At 37.3% G+C, this 19,342-nt stretch overlaps 1 protein-coding gene, 1 long non-coding RNA gene and 2 pseudogenes across 2 annotated transcripts in view; 2 read left to right on the top strand and 2 right to left on the bottom strand.

The window, feature by feature from the left end:
• Nucleotides 1-19,342, top strand: part of BAZ2B (bromodomain adjacent to zinc finger domain 2B) — a 293,190-nt gene that overhangs the window by 12,383 nt on the left and 261,465 nt on the right. The window lies entirely within an intron of this gene.
• LOC119867865 lies at nt 2,312-2,427 on the bottom strand (annotated as a pseudogene).
• Nucleotides 6,357-9,996, bottom strand: LOC111094233. The gene is made up of 3 exons (XR_005384589.1): nt 9,957-9,996; nt 9,149-9,311; nt 6,357-6,566 (listed from the first exon to the last, which is right to left on the bottom strand). It is a non-coding gene; the product is annotated as an uncharacterized LOC111094233 (long non-coding RNA).
• LOC100687789 lies at nt 14,247-15,186 on the top strand (annotated as a pseudogene).

The following is a 19,342-nucleotide window of genomic DNA, read 5'->3' as shown; positions in this document are numbered from 1 at the left end:
GATTGATTGATTGAAATAGATATTTTAGAACAGCAACCTGAACAAAGGAGAGGATGATGTAGGAAACTTACCTAACTAAATGTTTGTAATGGGAGATAAAGTTACAAAGGGGAGTTTAGGTTAGCTAATAGATTTTTAAGCAGAGATGTGATGTGATTAAAAATTTAGAAAGATAGATTTGGAAGAAATCTGTTAAATGTGTAGAAAGCAGGGACTATTAAAAGAAAGACCTGTGACTTCTGAAGAAATTCCAGTGATAGGTGGTAATGATTAGACTAATAACAATAGAATGGGTAGAAGGTTATACATGAGCTACATAATACTTTAAAGGAATAGAGTTGAGTAGTGTGGGGAGGTTGAAGATTATATTACCTTGCATGCAAATCTATTTCTTACGAATATAACAATAATTTGATGTAGCTGAACATTTATTTCCTCCTTTCCAGATACTGAAAGCAAGAGGAAGAAAGACTGGGGGATGGGGGACGCTAGGTAGCTCATTCAGTTAAACATCTGATTTTGGACCAGGGCAGATCTCAGGGTACTGGGATTGAGCCCTGCATTGGGCTCCCCTCTCAGTGGGGAGTCAGCTTGACCCTCTGCCCCTCCCCTTGCTTGTGCTGTGTCTCTCTCCCAACAAACAAGAGAGATTGACTGTGGCTTACGACTTGCCAGTGTTCGATACTGTTTCTAATACATCATAACAGTCTCATGATGAGTTTAGCTTAAACTTTTTTAAAAACCCTTTTACTTCACTCCCGGTATAACAAAGATGTATGAAGATGAGTACTCACATACAGTTAGCTTGATATTTTCCTTTTTTTTTTGTATTTATTGCCCTGCATATGTTTAAACCATTGCTAAACATCACTTTCTGAAAACCAGTGGGAGATAGGAGGAAGCATGTTCTAAACATAAACATACCATACTTTTTATGGATCCCTGAGGATAGACTTTCATGAATCCATGCTTTTGCACATGATGTTCCCTGTATACAATTTTTATTCCCTCTCTTTCTGCTTGGTAAAATCTGCTTATTTTCTAAGACTTCTTAAGAGTTATTTTTAAAAAATTTTCCCAACCCTGTACCTCCTCACAGGATTATCTGATTCTTCCCTTGTGCTACACTGGAATGCTAATAGTGGAGCACATGGTTGTGCATACAGATAGATTGATTCCTTACTTCCGACCTTTATAGATATGCTTCAGTGCACATTTTTATGCATAGTACTTTTATTTGTTGCTGTTTGATATTATTTCATAGGATAAATCCCTAAAAATGCAATTATTAGGTTAAAGGCTGGGAATACTTTAAGGCTCTTAATATATGTATTGTGAACTTGGCCTTTGAAAGGATTATATGAGATTATAGTATTTCACTAGTAGTGTATAACCATACCTATTTCACTACACCTTCATTGGGTTGGGTCATACTCATCATTTTTAGCCATTTGCCTAGTCCATTGTAAAACAAAAAAAAACTGTACCTTATTTAATCTGCGCTTCTGTGACTAATTAGAATGAACATCTTTTAGTAAATATGCTTCTCTTTTGTGATTTGTCTTTGACATTGCCTGTTGCTACACAGAGGTTTTAGTATGTTGATTATAAGCTATTTATAAATTCTAAGTATTAATGATATTATGCTTTTATTATATTTATTATAATTCTTTAGCTTTTTAGTAGTTTTTTATTTCCAGAAATGTGAAATGTCATTTCTTCATCTTCTAAAACATTCTTTCCATTTTTAAGCTTAAAAAATGTCCTTTTCCCAGGGTACCTGTGTGGCTCAGTGTGTTGAGTACCTGACTCTCGGTTTTGGCTCAGGTCGTGATCTTGGGGTCTTGGGATCAAGCCTTGCTTCAGGCTCTGTGTTCGGCATGGAGTCTGCTTGGGATTCTCTCTTTCTCCCGCCACCCCTAACACCCTCCTTGTGCGCTTTTGTACTGTGATTGCACACCCACCCTCTCTCTCAAATAAATAAATAAATAAATATCCTCCTCCCCAGAGTTTTCTTTTTTTTTTTCCCAGAGTTTTCATAGACACATTTCATATATTTATTTTGTTTTTTGACATATAATTCTAACCATTCCTTTTTTTCTTTTTTTTTTTAATATAGAATCTATTTATTCATGAGAGACGGGGAGAGAGAGAGAGAGAGAGAGAGAGAGGCGCAGAGACACAGGCAGAGGGAGAAGCAGGCTCCATGCAGGGAGCCCGACCTGGGACTCGATCCCGGGACCCCAGGACCCCAGGATCATGCCCTGGGCCGAAGGCAGGCGCTAAACTGCTGAGCCACCCAGGCATTCCAAGCCTACAGCACCCAGTATTCCCAGGCGGTCTCCCATCCAAGTACTAACCAAGCCCTACCCTTCTTAGCTTCTGAGATCAGAGATTGGGCTCATTCAGGGTGGTATGGCTGTAGACACTTTTTTTTTTTTTTTAAAGTACGTTTTCTGCCCCAAGTGGTGCCCAAACTCCTGACCCTAAGACCAAGAGCTGTGTGCTCTTGCCAAAAGAGCCAGCCAGACACTCCATTTCCCATTCCTTTTTGCTAGTAGAACTACCCTTTAATGCCCATCTTAAGGCCCAACCTCCTATTAACAGTATCTGTACCACTAAAAAAATGCTGTATACTCTAAAAAATCTCTATTACGAGGAATGTTGAACTAGATAACTAAAGGTCAACTTTTTGATTTGGTTCTACCTCTTGTAATAGAATTCTTTATAAAAATATTAATTTTATTAGATAATACTGAGCATATTAAAAATAAATTTTCCTTGATAAGTTTGGGTCATCTTCCTGGTCAATAATTCTATTATACTTACTAGATGTCTGAATTATGACTATTAAAATATAACTTAATGAGAGTTTATTTTTTAAAGGTTCAAGTTATATTTGTGCCATATTTGTTTATGACAAAAGCAAATTGTGGAAGCAACTCCGTAACTTGCCAGTTTTCCTTCTTAATCATATTCATTGTCCTTTGATTTTTTTCCTTTATATTCATTTTGTTTATTTTCTAGCATTTAAAAAATTGAGGTACAAATGGCATACATTGTCAGTTTCAGATGTACAAGACTTTTAAAAGTGTATTTTTGACTAAAAAATTTCTCAGAAGTTTTGAAAAATACAGAAAATAGTAAAAGTCTCAAATGTCCAAAGTTCTTTTACTTCCATTTTTATTTTATACTGAAGTTTATTTAATGAAATGAAAATCTTCATAAATGAAAAAAAACCCAGCAAGTTAGTTCCATAAACCTCTCCTCTAAGAAGAAAATGAGGGGCACTAGCATAGAGTGAAATGGTTTTTTGATACCAAGTAAAAACAAATTAAAAAAATCCTATTAAGCAAAAAAGGACATTGGTGACCTTGGCAATAATACTTTTAGTGGAGTGTTTTGGACTAAAGCTAAAGAAATAGGACTGTGGAGTTTGGATAGTTGTTATTTTTTAAGGGAAATGAAATCAGCAAGTTTCTAGGAAGGAAATGTGGGCTTGAAGATGACTTTCTTAATGATGAGAACGAAAATAGAGGTCTAGGGATAGAGTTCAGAAATACTTTGAGAAGAGGGAAGACGTGGGTTCCAAACCCATGTTAGACTGACATTATCTACAAGGAGGGGTACCTCTGTAATTAATGAATGAGAATGAGAAGATGTGGGTGTGTTTAGCAATGAGTTTGGAGCTTTGGTGGAAAGAAATTTCAGAGTTCAAGTTCCAAATATCAGAAATTCTTCAACTACAGGGGTGCCTGGGTGGATCAGTTGGTTAGGCATCTGACTTTTGATTTTGGCTCAAGTCATGATCTCACCGTCATGAGATTTTTTTTTTTTTTTAAGATTTTATTTATTTATTCATGAGAGACACAGAGAGAAAGACAGGCAAGGGCAGAGGCACAGGCAGAGGGAGAAGCAGGCTCCATGCAGGGAGCCTGACATGGGACTCCATCCCGGGACTCCAGGATCATGCCCTGGGCTGAAGGCAGTGCTAAACTGCTGAGCCACCCAGGCTGCCCACCGTCATGAGATTGAGCCCCTGTCAGGCTCCATGCTCATTGAGGTGTCTGCTTGAGGTTCTCTCCTCCTCTTTCTGCTCCTCCTTCAACACATACACATTCTTCCTCTCAAATAAATAAATCTTAAAAAAAAATTATTGGTGGTATCTGGGTGTCTCAGTCGGTTAAGCATCTGTCTTCAACTCAGATCATGATCCCAGGGTCCAGGAATTGAGCCCCACATTGTGCTCCCTGCTCAACAGGGAACCTTCTTCTCCCTCTCCTGCTACCCCTGCTTGTGCTCTCTCTGTCAAATAAATAAATAAAATCTTAAAAAAAAAACAAAAAATAAAAATAAATTCTTGAATTAGAAATGCCTCTTTGCTGTTTTTTCATAAAACAAAGTTTTAATTTCTTATTTTATCTGATTATATCAGGAGCATTTTCTCATGTCATTGAATATTTTAAACAGTATATATTAGTTTATTCAACTACCCATGTTTGAGGCATTTAAACTTTTTGATTAATGTATATTTCAATATATAATGAAATAATTTAACATCAAATGTCACTAAGTCTTTGTGCATATTGTAATTCATTTCATTAGGAAACATTCCTGGAGATTGAATCGCTGGGTCAAAGCATAATGAATGGTTTACATTTATACAGTGTCATCCTGGTAAATATTAACAACTAGTTTGTGTGTCTGGTGGGGGGAGTGTGATTTGTAATGTGTGTTCTTTTTCCTGGTGTAAATACTCCTGACATGGCCTATTTCATTCTAACAATTAATACCACTGAGCAGAGTTGGGATGTGCAGACACAGAATTATTATACAATATCTGTACCAAGCTGATACAATAGATGTAAATAACCTCCACAGCATAGAGAATAATAAAATGTGGTAAAATAATTAGAAGTGATAAGTTTTGAGTATTTATTACCTTATTTTTAATAACTTATTAATTTGTAAGTTTATATAATTTAATTTTTTAAGAGTTCTGTATTTTATTTATCTATTTTTAATGATTTATTTATTTATTAATGAGAGACATAGAGAGGTAGAGGCACAAGCAGAGGGAGAAGCAGGCTCCATGATGGGAGCCCGATGTGGGAATCAATCCCAGGACCCCGGGATCACTCCCTGAGTCAAAGGCAGACACTCAACTACTCGACCCCTGAGCCACGCAGGCATCCCTATGTTTTTATTTTGTTTTGTTTTATTTTATTTTATTTTATTTTATTTTATTTTATTTTTTTCCTATGTTTTTATTTTTTATTTATTTTTTCTATGTTTTTATTTTATTTTATTTTATTTATTTTATTTTTTTATGTTTTTATTTTAAAGAGAAAGAGTGAATGTGAGCAGGAGAGGGGCCAAGAGGGAGAGAGAGAATCCCAAGCAGACTCCCTGCTGAGCACAGAGCCTGACGGGCTCAGTTTCATGACTGAGACCATGGCCTGAGCCGAAACCAAAAGTCAGATGCTTAACTGACTGAGCCACCCAGTAGCCCCTATATAATTTAATTTTTAATAATGACTGTGTTTAACAACTGGGTTGCAAAATTCCCCAGAATTTTAACAGTTGACTCTTGTGAACTTCTATGAGCAAGCTCCAGAACTTACTCCTGAGTTATCATTTTTTTTTTCTTTTCTCTTTTTCCCTTCCTTCTTCTTTTTTTCTTATACTTATTGTGGAGTTCCCTCCCCCCATATTGTTATTTTCAATATAGGAAGACTTAAATACTCAGAAGACCAATGTTGCATTCTTTTTGTGTATGGCTCTACAGTTTGTTTTGCTTTCACTTACCATATATGGAATCTATTTAAGTGAAAGAGATGAAGTGTGAATACCCAGCTTTATTTTTTTTTTTTCCCCACAGACTGTTCAGTTTTCCCCAAAACACTGTGGAGTAATTCCTACTGGCCATTGATTGAATTACTCAACTTTCTTGGTTTTTTCTAATATTTTTTCAATTGATTCTATAGGACTTTTCATATATATATATATATATATATCATATATTATGCAAATGAAGATAATTTTGCTGCCATATTTCTAATATTTATAACTTTATTCTGTGTAAAGAATAAAGTTGACTAGTATTAACATTGAGCATGCCTTAATTTTTTTTCTGATTTTGAAAATGCTTCAAATACTTCATCATTGTCTGTGATACTTGCTTTTGGTTTGTTAGATGGGTTTTTGAAAATCACGTTAGGCAAGTATTAATCTATTTCTATTAAGACTTTTTAAAAGCCAGTTAAAAATTAAATGCATGGGCAACTTGGTAATTCTTGATGGCTTTCTCTACCTTGGTGTTTTTTAAGTTTGTTTTTCATTTTAGAATTAGTGCTAGACAGAGGTTTAGATGATGGTTTTTAATATTTGGGATAAGCAACAAGATGAACTGGGCAACAGGAAATACAGTTTGATATGTTTTCTCCTAGAACTTTTTTTGCTGAATCTCAAGAGATCTGTGTTGTAGGTATACCTGTAATCCTATGTTTGAGGGTCAACATGATTGATTTTAGCAGTTCCTGTGCTTCTAGGAGAGCCTGGAATACCTGTGGATGGGAAGATACAATCAGGGGCAGAATGGCTACTCTCTGATACTGTGGAATATGAGTATGGTGAGTCGGTACTTGTGACTGCTTAATCAGATTTGATCATCACTTATAAAGCTGACTCCTTTTCAATCCTAATGACAGGTTGAGGAAAATTAAAACAATGAGGCCAAAAGGTAGCTCTTGATGTCTTTTGGCAGTGTGAATGTGAGTGCCAAGCTCTGTGACTCCCACTTCTCTTATAAGCCTTCCCTGTTCCTAAACTTTATTTTTTTTTTAATTTTTTTTAAATGTTTATTTATTTATGATAGTCACAGAGAGAGAAAGAGAGAGAGGCAGAGGGAGAAGCAGGCTCCATGCACCGGAAGCCCGATGTGGGATTCAATCCCGGGTCTCCAGGATGGCGCCCTGGGCCAAAGGCAGGCGCCAAACCCCTGCGCCACCCAGGGACCCCCCTAAACTTTAATTCTACAGGTTGTGGGTTGGGATATTTTAGAATATTCTTATTTCTTAAAGTCAGCCCCTTATACCATTGGGGCATATGTGTATAGACTCAGAGTCTTGTTATAGTTTTGGTATTTTCCCTGACTTCTTTGATGATGACATTCCTCATACTTATTTTGGTCCTTTTGGGTGGATTTTTGGGAGGGATTATGTGAATGAATGCTGTATTATTGAGATTTTAAAACTCTTTTCACATATTCATGAAATTATCCTCAAGAGACGTTATACTTTCTTACACACCTTTGGACTTTGAGAATTTTTTTATTCTTAATGGGAATAATTTTATTTAAATATGTATACATAATTTTTTAAACCATTTTATTTATGAGTTAGAAAGCCAGGGGAAGGGCAGAGGGAGAAGCAGGCTCCCCCTGAGCAGGGATCCCAACTTGGAGCTTGATCCCAAGACTCCAGGGTTATGACCTGAGCCAAAGGCAGATGCTTAACGACTGAGGCACCTAGGTGCCCCTAATTTGTATATTCTTAATTGTTACAGATAATCATATGTTTCTGTTTACTGGGGAATTAATTATATTTGTATTTGAATTATTTAGAAGGAATGGCTTTGGTAAGATTTTTTGAGGAATATGATCATAATTTTAAGGATTTTTCTTGATTTCCCCCAAAAGGCTGTTCTTACTAGGAGGTGTGGCTGATTATTTTCATAGGAGCAAGCAAGAATGTTAACCAGCCTCCTTGAATTTGCTTTTGCATGCCTTAGTAAAGCCTATGCACTATTGTACAATTACTATGGCTACAAAATAAACTTAAAAAAAAAAGATTTTATTTATTTATTTGAGAGCAAGAGAGAGAGAGAGAGAACATGAGTAGAGTGAGGGACAGAGGGAGAAGCCAACTCCCCATTGAGCAGAGAGCCTGATATGGGGCTTGATCCTGAGACTCCAGGATCATGATCTGAGCTGAAGGCATATGCTTAAATGACTGAGCAACCTAGGTACCCCCACAAAATAAAATTTTAAACTTTTATTCATTTATTTTAAAGATTTTATCTTTTTGAGAGAGAGAGAGAGAGCACACACAAGCAGGGGGAGGAGTAGAGAGAGAGGAAGAGGGAGAAGCAGACTCCCTGCTAAGCAAGGACTCTGTTATGCTCTGTAGATGCTTAACCACTGAGCCACCCAGGTACCCCAAACGTTTTAGCCTTTACGTGTCAGCTAGGACTTTTATTTATTTATTTTTCATTTTATTTTTTTAAGATTTATTTATTTTTAGAGAGAGATCATGAGGGGGGAGGGGCAGAGGTACAGAAAGGAGGAGGGAGAGAAGCAAACTCTTGCTGAGCATGGAGCCCAACTTGGGGCTGGATCTCATGACCCCGAGATCACCAACCAAGCTGAAATCAAGAGTTGGATGCTAAACTGAGCTAGTGAGGTGCCCCTCAGGAACTTTCTTATAAGAGGAGTAATATTTGGATGCATGGAACTAAACGGAGGTACATTCCAAATTGTCTGTAGATAAAGATGCAGAAATTTAGCCAAAGTTTATATGTTCACTATGGATAATGGTAGTCAAAATGTAGATTTTGTTTTCTGATGTTTATAGGTTAGCATATCACATATTTTATAAATGAACATTAATTTTCTTTTTATTATTTTAGTTGTCACATAGAGGTAAGGGCTTAAACTTTTGTTTCTCTTAGCATTAAGAGCAAGCCCATTAGGTATGAATTTCGGCCAAACTGCATTACATCTTAATTCTTTACTTTGTCATTTACTTATTAAGTATTTTGCTCTAGGCAAGGAACTTTTCGAGTTAGGGTAGGAGGAAATAAAAAAATAAATAACATAACTTATTGATTATCTAATTTAGGAAAATACTAAAGTTTATCAACATGATTTAGCTTGTTTTAAAACCTTATATAGCTTTATACTGTATATCATTTTCCAACCTGCTTTTTCCACTCATCTTTGTATTTTTGTTTCTGTGAGTCAGTAAATTGGGATTGACCTAGGTGGTTTTAACTCAGGGTCTCTCTTGAGGTGGCTATCAAACTTCCACTTGGGATAGCAGTTATCTCAAAGCTCAACTGGGGCTGGAGGATCTAATGCCAAGCTCACATTGTTGTTGACAGTTCCTTGTTGGCTGTTGGTAGGAGGCCTCAGCTCTTTGTCACATGGTCATTTCCATAGAGCTCCTTCTGACATGGCAGCTTGCTTCCCCCAGAGTAATGAGAGACAAAGACAGAGGCAGCAACATAGACTCTTTTGGAGTGACAAAATGCTTTAAGAGAGGAAGAAGAAAATTTTGAGCATAAAGCAACTTGGAAAAAATTGAACAGTTCAAAAAATCTAACAAAGTCATGATTTTGGATACTCCCAAACTTAAGATGACCCCAGGAATAATTAGAAACTCTGCTGAATAAATTTGTAGTCCAGACACATACGTATTTCATTGGTATAAAAGAAATGTATTTATGAGAGGTTCATACCAGTATTAACAGGAGGTTTATTTTCATTCTTAAAGGTGGCTGCTTTGCTTGAAAATAAAAAGCCATATTAGAATCCACTATTTCAAAAAAAATCAAAGTCTAAAATGGAGTCCCATTTAGGATCGCAGAATATGCTATCATATTTTAAAGCCTTAATTCTAGTACTATCCATTTTATGATGGAGGGTAAATCTGGACACTTGGTGACTTTAGAGTTTTGTTTAGTTTTGGGTTTTGGCCACCCATAGTGGGAATGGAATAAAAATTTTTAGAGGTTATAATGAAAATGTGAAGACTTTTTAATGAAAACAATCAAGGAGAAGATACTAGACTGGCAGACTCCTTCCTTTGAGTATCTTTAAAATTATGTAAATTGTGATTCCCTTCCTCCTTTTCATATTTTACCATTTAGTACTTGACTATCCCTATATAACTTACCTTAAAATATTTGCTTCTGCTTCCTGAGTCTACCTTTGTTACCATAGAAACAGAAGTGGACGAGGGAAATTGGCAAGACAACCAGCAACTGAAATTAATGAGGATTCTAACTCCTCACCTGTAGTTGTTGTGTTTCATTTACAACTCCTGTTTTAAAAATAAGCAATGTAAGGCCTGTTGAGTAGGAGAAAAAAACCCTGAAACTGAACTCTCATTTGCTTCAGACTTGTTCTCTTGCCTAGAAAGCTATTAGGAAAGAATCTTTCTAACAGCGTGGAAAAGAGTTTTCATTCTTGTGAATAGTTAGACTACTATCCATCCATTCTGTGATGTTATACCTTTAGGTGTTTATCAGATATTTTTCATTAATAGGTATTAAAATAACACATTTTCTAGGGAATGAGATGTGATATTATGTGATATAAGCCTCCTGTGGTCAATATGTTTTCGCACATACAATTTAAGTGAACCTGGAAAAATAGATATAGATCTTAAATCTGAAAAGGCATTAAAAACATTATTATGTATAATCAGTCTTTTATTTATCATGTCAAGAAATACTTTTTAAGTATTAAAAAGTATAAAGTTTTAAAATGTAAACTTTTAAAAAGTCTATTAGAAACTTTTAAAAAAGTACTTCTTTGCATTTAAAAAAATTACACAAGTGGGGATCCCTGGGTGGCGCAGCGGTTTGGCGCCTGCCTTTGGCCCAGGGCGCCATCCTGGAGACCCGGGATCGAATCCCATGTCGGGCTCCCGGTGCATGGAGCCTGCTTCTCCCTCTGCCTGTGTCTCTGCCTCTCTCTCTCTCTCTCTCTCTCTCTCTCTCTCTCATTGTGTGCCTATCATAAAATAAATAAAATAAAATAAAATAATTTAAAAAAATTACACAAGTGATCTCTAATGCCCAATGCAAGGTTTGAAATCACAACTCTGAGGTTAAGAGTTGTGCTCTATACACTGAGCCAGCCAGGTGGCCCTCTTCTTCTTCAACAACAACAACAACTCCTCCCCCTCCTCCTCCTCCTCCTCCTCCTCCTCCTTCTTCTTCTTCTTTTTTTTTTTTTATTTTCTTCTTGAAATTTAGGTAAATGTGATGAAGTTCACATTGTGAAGAGATGAACTATTCAAGACCATTAGAAGTTTGCTTCCTTCAATGTTTTTTTCCCTTTTTTACAATTAAGAAATAGCACATTTTAAAGAATTTTTTTGCTTTAGAAACCTAAATTTAAGCTGCTTTCCTCTGGCTGCATCCTATAAAATTTTTAATTATATTAAATCTATAGGCATACCTCAGAGAAATTGTGGGTTCTGTTCAAGACCACAGCAATAAAGTGAATATTGCAATAAAGTGAGCTAAATGAATTCTTTGGTTTCTCAGTGTATATAAAGTTATATTTACACTATAGTGTAGTCTGTTTAGTGTGCAATAATACCATTATATCTAAAAATAATGTACATATCTTTTTTTTTTTAAAGATTTATTTATTTATTTATTCATGATAGAGAGAGAGAGAGAGAGGCAGAGACACAGGCAGAGGGAGAAGCAGGCTCCATCCCAGAACTCCAGGATCACACCCTGGGCCAAAGGCAGGCGCTGAGCTGCTGAGCCACCCAGGGATCCCCTGTACATATCTTTTTTAAATTACTTTTGACTACGTTGACATACAATATTACATTCTTTTCAGGTATACAACTTAGTGTTTGACAGGTTTATATATTATGCTATTACAGTATCATTCACTATGTTCCTTATGCTGTGCCTTTTATTCCTATGACTTATGCATTCCACAATTAGAAACCTGTATCACCCACTCCCCCTCACCCAATTTGCTTAAGCCCCCTATCCTCTCCTGTATGGCAACCATCAGTTTGTTCTGTATTTGTAAGTCTGATTTTGTTGTTTATTCATTCATTCTTGTTTTTAGATTCTACTTCTGAGTGAAATCACATGGCATTTATCTTTCATAGTCTGACTTATTATAGTTAGCATAACACTCTTATCTATCCCTGTTGTCTCAAATTGCATCATCTCATCATTTTTTATGGCTGCATGGTATTCCTCAGTAGAACTGCTTTCAAAGCTGGAGTCCGTCCTATCAAAGCATACCAGTGCTTTATCATCTAAGTTTATGTAATAGTCTAAGTCTTTTGTTGTCATTTCAGTAGTCTTCACAGCATCTTCACCAGGAGAACATTCCATTTCAAGAAATTACTATCTTTGTGCAGCCATAAGAAGTAACTCCTCATCCGTTAAAGTTTTATCATGAGATTGCACCAATTTAGTAACATATTCAAGACTCTACTTCTAATTGTAGTTCTCCTGCTATTTCCACCACATCTTCAGTTTTCTTTCTCTTAAATCTTGAACCCTTCAGAGTTCATTCATGAGGGTTGGAATCCACTTCTTCTAAACTCCTATTAATGTTGATATTTTGGCCTCTTCCCATCAATCATGAGTGTTCTTAATGGCATCTAGGATGGTGAATCATATCTAGAAGGTTTTCTATTTACTTGGCCCAGATCCATCTGAGGAATTACTATCTGGCAGTGATAACCTTGCAGATTTTATTTCTTATATAATAAGACCAGATAATCAAAATTACTCCTTGATTCATGGTTTACAGAACGGATATTGAATTAGCAGATACGAAAACAACATTTATCTCGTGGGGCATCTCCATCAGAGCTCTTAAATGACCAGTTGCATTGTCAATGAGCAGTAATATTTTGTTTTTGTTTTTGTTTTTTTTTTAGCAGTAATATTTTGAAAGGAATCTTCTTTTACTGAGCCATATGTCTCAATAGTAGGCTTAAAATATTCAGTAAACCATGTTGTAAATAGATGTGCTGTCATCCAGGTTTTGTTGTTCCATTTGTGTTCCATTAGAACACAGAATAGATTTAGGATAATTCTTAAGGGCCTAGGATTTTTGGAATGGCAAATAAGCATTAGCTTCAACTTCAAGTCATCAGCTGCATTTGTCCTTAACAAGAGTCAACCTGTCCTTGGAAGTTTTGAAGCCAGACACTAACTTCTCTTCTCTAGCTATGAAAGTCCTAGATGACATCTTCTTCTAATAGAAGGCTATTTTGTCTACGTTGAAAATCTATTGTTTAGTGTAGCCACCTTCTTTAATTGTTCTAGCTAGATCTTCTGGATAATTTGCTGCAGTTTCTATATTAGCATTTGATGCTTCATGTTGCACTTTTATGTTATGGAGATAGAAGGCCTCTTTCCTTAAACCTCATGAAACAACCTCTGCTAGCATCCAACTTTTATTCTGCGGCTTCCTCTCCTCTCTCAGCCTTCATAGAATTGAAGAGAGTTAGTGCCTTGTTCTGGATTAGGTTTAGGCTTCAAGGAATTTTATGACTGGTGTGATCTTCTATCCAGACCACTAAAACTTTCTCCATAACAGCAGTAAAGCTGTTTCACTAAATTATCATTTATGTGTCGTTGGAGTAGCATTTTTAATTTCCTTCAAGAATGTTTTGTTTGCATTCGCAATTTGCCTGTTTGGCACAAGAGCCCTAACTTTTGGCCTGTTTCAGCTTTCAACATGCCTTCCTCACTAAGCTTAATCATTTCTAGTTTTTGATTTAAAGAAAGAGATTGTGACTCTTCCTTTCCCTTAAACGCTTAGGGGCTATTGTAGGTTTTTTTTTTTTTTTTTTTTTTTTTTTTTATTCATGAGAGACAGAGAGAGAAAGAAGGCAGAGACACAGGCAGAGGGAGAAGCAGGCTCCATGCAGGGAGCCTGATGTGGGACTCAATCCTGGGTCTCTAGGATCACACCCTGGGCTGCAGGCGACGCTGAACTGATGCACCACTGGGGCTGCCCTGTAGGGTTATTAATCGGCCTAATTTTTGTATGGTTCTGTCTTGTGGAATAGGGAGGACCAATTTGGGGGGAGAGATCCATCAGTGGAGCAATCAGAACACATCAAACATTTATAAAACTTATCGTCTTACATGGGCATGGTTCATGGCCCCTCAAAGCAATTACAATAGTAACATCAAAGATCACTGATCACAGATAACCATTACAAATATAAAAATAATGATGGGGATCCCTGGGTGGCGCAGCGGTTTGGCGCCTGCCTTTGGCCCAGGGCGCCATCCTGGAGACCCGGGATCAAATCCCATGTCAGGCTCCCGGTGCATGGAGCCTGCTTCTCCCTCTGCCTGTGTCTCTGCCTCTCTCTCTCTCTCTCTCTCTCTGTATGACTATCATAAATAAATAATAATAAAAAATTAATAATAATGAAAAAGTTTGAAATAGAGGACTTCCAGTGGGGTACTGGCTAGGATCTTCTGCGTGGGTCAACCTTCATGCCTACACATGTCTGCATCCCCAGTGCAGCCCCCCAGCTTGGGACTCTGCAACCAGTCCAACCCTGCTGCCTCAGCCTCTGCTGCAGTCCGTGTGGGCTTTCCATGGAGCACTTGAGGCCTTTCATTGGGACTTTCATGGTGCACTCTGCCCCCAAATGGGCTGGATCTGCTTGAGCCTCCTGAACTCTTGAGCACCCTGGGGTTATAGCTGCAGCATGCTGCAAACCCAGGGGGACAGAGCTTTTATTGAATTACTGAGTGATGAAATTGAGGAAGAGAAGAGACAGAAGCAGAAGAAGTCTCTCTTCAAGATGTCTGGAGGTTGGAAGCTGGAAGTGAATGGGACAGAAGCCAAAGTAGCTGGGAAAGTTGCTAGAGATCATTTGTTGTCACTTTAAACATTAACAGTAGCATCCTGCCAACATTTGATGGGGAGGAGGAGCCCTCACAAGGGCAGAGTTGAAGAGCAGGAGCCTGAACGGACACCCATTCCCAATTTCAGGGTTAATGTTATAAAGAATGGTGGCAAGAAGGCTCTGTTGCTGGACTGTCACTATCTAGAAGATGAGCTTGGGCAAGAAGAGGAGGACAAAAGTGACATCTTCTCCCTCAGAAAAATGAGCTTTCGGTCCATTGGTGAGCCTGAGGGGAAGGACACCCAACACCAATCCCCTGGTTTGGGCTTTACATGATCCCTTGATGGATTTCCTGGCAGGCTCAGGGGTGGATAACACATTTGCAAAAGAGTAGAGTTCAGCACAGCCCTGGAGCAATGGGAAAACATTCTTTTTCTCGAAGATCCCAAAAAGTTTTATCGAGGGCCATAGAGCAGACAAAACATTGAACATCTTAAATTTATGGCAGGTTTTGCCAGGGAACACACCTATTCTGAAGCCACTCACACACATATTTTGGGATGGTTTTCATTGTAATATCACGGAGAATAATTCAAATTTAAATTATTTCCATTGCCCTCTTATTTACCCATTTATTCTCTACAAATCTTATTCCTAGATTCTTGTATAACATAGTAATGGACAATAAAATTGGTTTATCTCCTTCCTCAAAAAAGAGAAAAACTGGGCAGCCTGGGTGGCTCAGCAGTTTAGCGCCGCCTTTAGCCCAGGGTGTGACCCTGGAGACCTGGGATCGATTCCCACATCGGGCTCCCTGCATGGAGCCTGCTTCTCCCTCTGCCTGTGTCCCTGCCTCTCTCTCTCTCTGTCTCTCTCTCTCTCTCTCTGTCTCTCATGAATAGATAAATAAAATCTTAAAAAAAACAAATATTTCAAGAATTATCAAATTGTGACACAGAGACGCAAAGTTGTTGGAAAAATGGTGCCGATAGCTTGTTCGAGGCAAGGTTGCCACAAACCTTCAGTTTGTAAAAACACATGCTCTGTGAAGTACAACAGAGCACAAAACAAAGTATGCCTGTATTCCCAAAAGGGCAGTGTTTTTGTTTTTGAAGACATTTTTTTTCACATTGTATTTATTTATGAGAGAAAGAGAGTGAGTGATAGTGAGAGTGGGCCGGGGGCGGGGAGCAAAGAGAGAATCCTTAAGCAGACTCTACACTAGGTGTAGAGCCCAACTCGGGACTTGATCTCATGACCCTGAGATCACAACCTAAGCCCAATTAATGAGTTAGAGCCACCCAGGTACCCCTGTTTTCAAAGAGCATTTACTTGTTTTCTTTTAAGTGGGTGATTAGCAGTAGTTGCTTTTGCCTGGTTTCTTTTCTTTTAGAATTGTCTCGCTCTCTTTTTTTTTTTTTTAAGATTTTATTTTCAAGTAATCTCTACAACACCAAAATCAAGAGTTGCACTCTGTACCAACTGAGCTAGCCAGGCACCCCTTAGTATTGTCTTTAAATCAAGTTCACTTTAAAGGTTGAGAAATTTTTCTTAGACTACATGATTTTTAGGCTCCAGTCTTATATATTAATGGTCTTTGAACTGTTTTTCTGGTGTTTTGTATGTTTTTTTAGAGCTGTTTTGACTGTGCTTCTCTACCAGTAAAAATGTGTTGGGAGCATAGATCACCTATATATGTGCATGTGTGTGTGTGTATATTTTTTTGTCATTTTATTGTTTATGAATTATATATTTACTAATATTCTAGTATATTTATGTAGGATATATGATATACTAAAAAATAAAATAAAAATAAGATGAGATAAAGATGATATAAAAATATCTTAAAATATTTTGCTAAAAGTGAAGGCTTTAAATTATGAGCCAGTTTCTCAAGGTATACTGAACACTTAGGATGATAGTTGTTAACAGTAATAGATATCTGGGATCCCTGGGTGGCGCAGCGGTTTGGCGCCTGCCTTTGGCCCGGGGCGCGATCCTGGAGACCCGGGATCGAGTCCCACATCGGGCTCCCGGTGCATGGAGCCTGCTTCTCCCTCTGCCTTTGTTTCTGGCTCTCTCTGTCTCTCAGTCTTTCATGAATAAATAAATAAATAAAATAAAATCTTAAAAAAAAAAACAAACAGTAATAGATATCCATATTATAAGAAGTTTATTGTTAAATTCTTTATTTTGGTAGAGATATCCCCCCCCCCCCCCCCCCCCCCCCCCCCCCCCCGCATAATATGGTTGATAACTAGGAGCAAAAGCATCAGCTTTGGTATTTTTGTGTCATTTCCTGTGATTCTGTTACTTTTCTACTCTTAGTCCTGTTTGGTCTGCTGTAACAGCATACCGTAGACTGGGTGGCTTATAGACAATAGAAATTTGTCTCACAATTTGGGAGGCAGGGAAGTCTAAGATCAAGATCCTAGCAGAATCCGAGTCTGGTGGGAGCCTGCTTTGTGGTCATAGAGTGTAGCCATCTTCTTACTATGTCATCAATGTTAGAGGGACCAAGAGAGCTAAGAGGCCCCAATTCCTTGCATGAGAGCTCTATCTCCAACTGAATCACCTCCCAAAGGCCCTCTCTTCTAATGTTAATACATTGGGAGTTTAGAATTTCAACATAAATTTGGGGGTTACACACACATTCAGACCATTAGCATAATCAACCCATGACTTTTTTGTAGGAATGTTTTTAAGCCCCTTTTACTTTGTGAAATTTGGTTGATGGCCAATTGGAAAGAGAAAAAAAAAATTGCCAATAAGATTTTTGCCTTTACAAGAACTTCTTTGTTCAATATGCTTAGTATTTATTACCCAACCCATCATCAAGTCAAATCATTTTTGAGAGCTATCTCAAGAGGATCTGCCCAGCGTTAGTTCTGAGGTCAACCCCAGTACACTCAGTTTTCTGCTCTCTCATACTCCAACCTGGGGTTTTATTAGATGGATATAATTCCTGTTGTTTTCCTATAGTTGCTTCGTCTTATTATCACATCTCCCTTTTGCATCATTATGTTTCCCTTTCTTGGATTATTACCACAACATACTCAGAAAAAAGGATCCTTCTTTTCATTTCCTTCATTATTGCCATAAATTCTCTGCTTTTTACTTAGCAGAATTTTATTTGCTACCTATAATACTTTCCTACAATTCTTTTTTTTTTTTTTTAAGGTTTATTTATTTGAGAGAGAGAGAGAGAGCGAGAGAGCACACATACAAAGTCAGAAGGGGCAGAGAGAATCCAGGCCAACTCTCTGAAGAGCGGGGAGCCTGATATGGGGGCTCCATCTTCGGACCTTGCGATCACTGCTCTGAGCTCACGATCTGAATTGAAACCAAGAGTTAGGCACTTAACTGACTGAACCACCCAGCCTCCCCTCTCCTCCTGTTCTTTCTTGATCTGACTTAAGTCATGCTTTTGCTTCACATCAACTCCACAAAAGTGTTCTTGTCAGTGACCCTGATGACTTCTGTGACTTCAGTCAGTTCTTAGTTCTCACATTCTTGACTAAACCTGTAGCATTTAACCAAGTTTATCACTCTATCCTCCTTTAAACTTTTTGTTTTCTTATGCCTTCCACAACTTCATATTTTGTTTTTCCGCCTAGTTTTCTATTTTCCCTTTCTTCGCTGTTTCTCTTCATGTCTCCATCCATGCCCCAGGCCTTACTCCTTGCACAACTACTGTTCCTTCACTATAATCACTCTCTTGGTGAAGTAATTCTACCCCCTGGATTTAGATAACATTGAAATGCCAAAGTTGCATATTCCATTTTTTAAGGAGATATTTTTTCTGTTGAAGTATAAGTGATGTATAACATTATATTAGTTTAATGATATTCATATATGATGTGAAATAATCACCCCGTTAAGTCTGATTAACATCTATCACCACACATAGTTAACAAATTTTTTTTCTTGAAATGAAAACTTCTAAGATATATTCCCTTAGCAACTTTCAAATATGCAATATAATTTACTATCCATGTTACCATGCTATACCTTACATCTCATGACTTAATTTACTTTATAACTGGAAGTTTGTAACTTTTGACCTCTTAACCCATTTCACCTATTCCCCCACTCCTGCATCTGGTAACCATCGATCTGTCCTCAGTATGTATTATGAGTCTTTCTTTTCTTTTCTTTCTTTCTTTCTTTCTCTCTTTCTTTCTTTCTTCTTTCTTTTTTAGATTCTACATATAAGTGAGATCATATGGTATTTTTCTTTCTTTAACTTATTTTAGTTAGCATTATGCCCTAAGTTCCATCCATTTTGTTACAAATAGCAGTATTTCGATTTTATGGTTGAGTAATACTTCATTGTAAAAATATACATTTTCCTTATCCATTCATCCATTAATGCATACTTTGGTTGCTTCTTGACTATTGTAAATAATTCTGCAGTGAACATATGTATCTGGGGGTGTATATATCTTTTTGAGTTAGTATTTTTAGTCTTCTTCAAGTACCCAGAATTAAAATTGCTAGATCATATATGGCAGTTCTACTTTTCATTTTTTGAGGAACTTCCATACTGTTTTCCATAGAGGGTTTCCTTTTCTGTATATACTTGTTATTTCTTATTTTTTATATAATAGCCATTCTAAGGCATGTGAGGTGATACCTCATTGTGGTTTTGATTTGCATAATCTTGATGATCATTGATGTTGATTGAGCAC

Source organism: Canis lupus, chromosome 36, assembly GCF_011100685.1.
Source record: "Canis lupus familiaris isolate Mischka breed German Shepherd chromosome 36, alternate assembly UU_Cfam_GSD_1.0, whole genome shotgun sequence".
NCBI lineage: Eukaryota > Metazoa > Chordata > Mammalia > Carnivora > Canidae > Canis > Canis lupus.
This window is presented reverse-complemented; position numbering and strand designations above follow the sequence as displayed.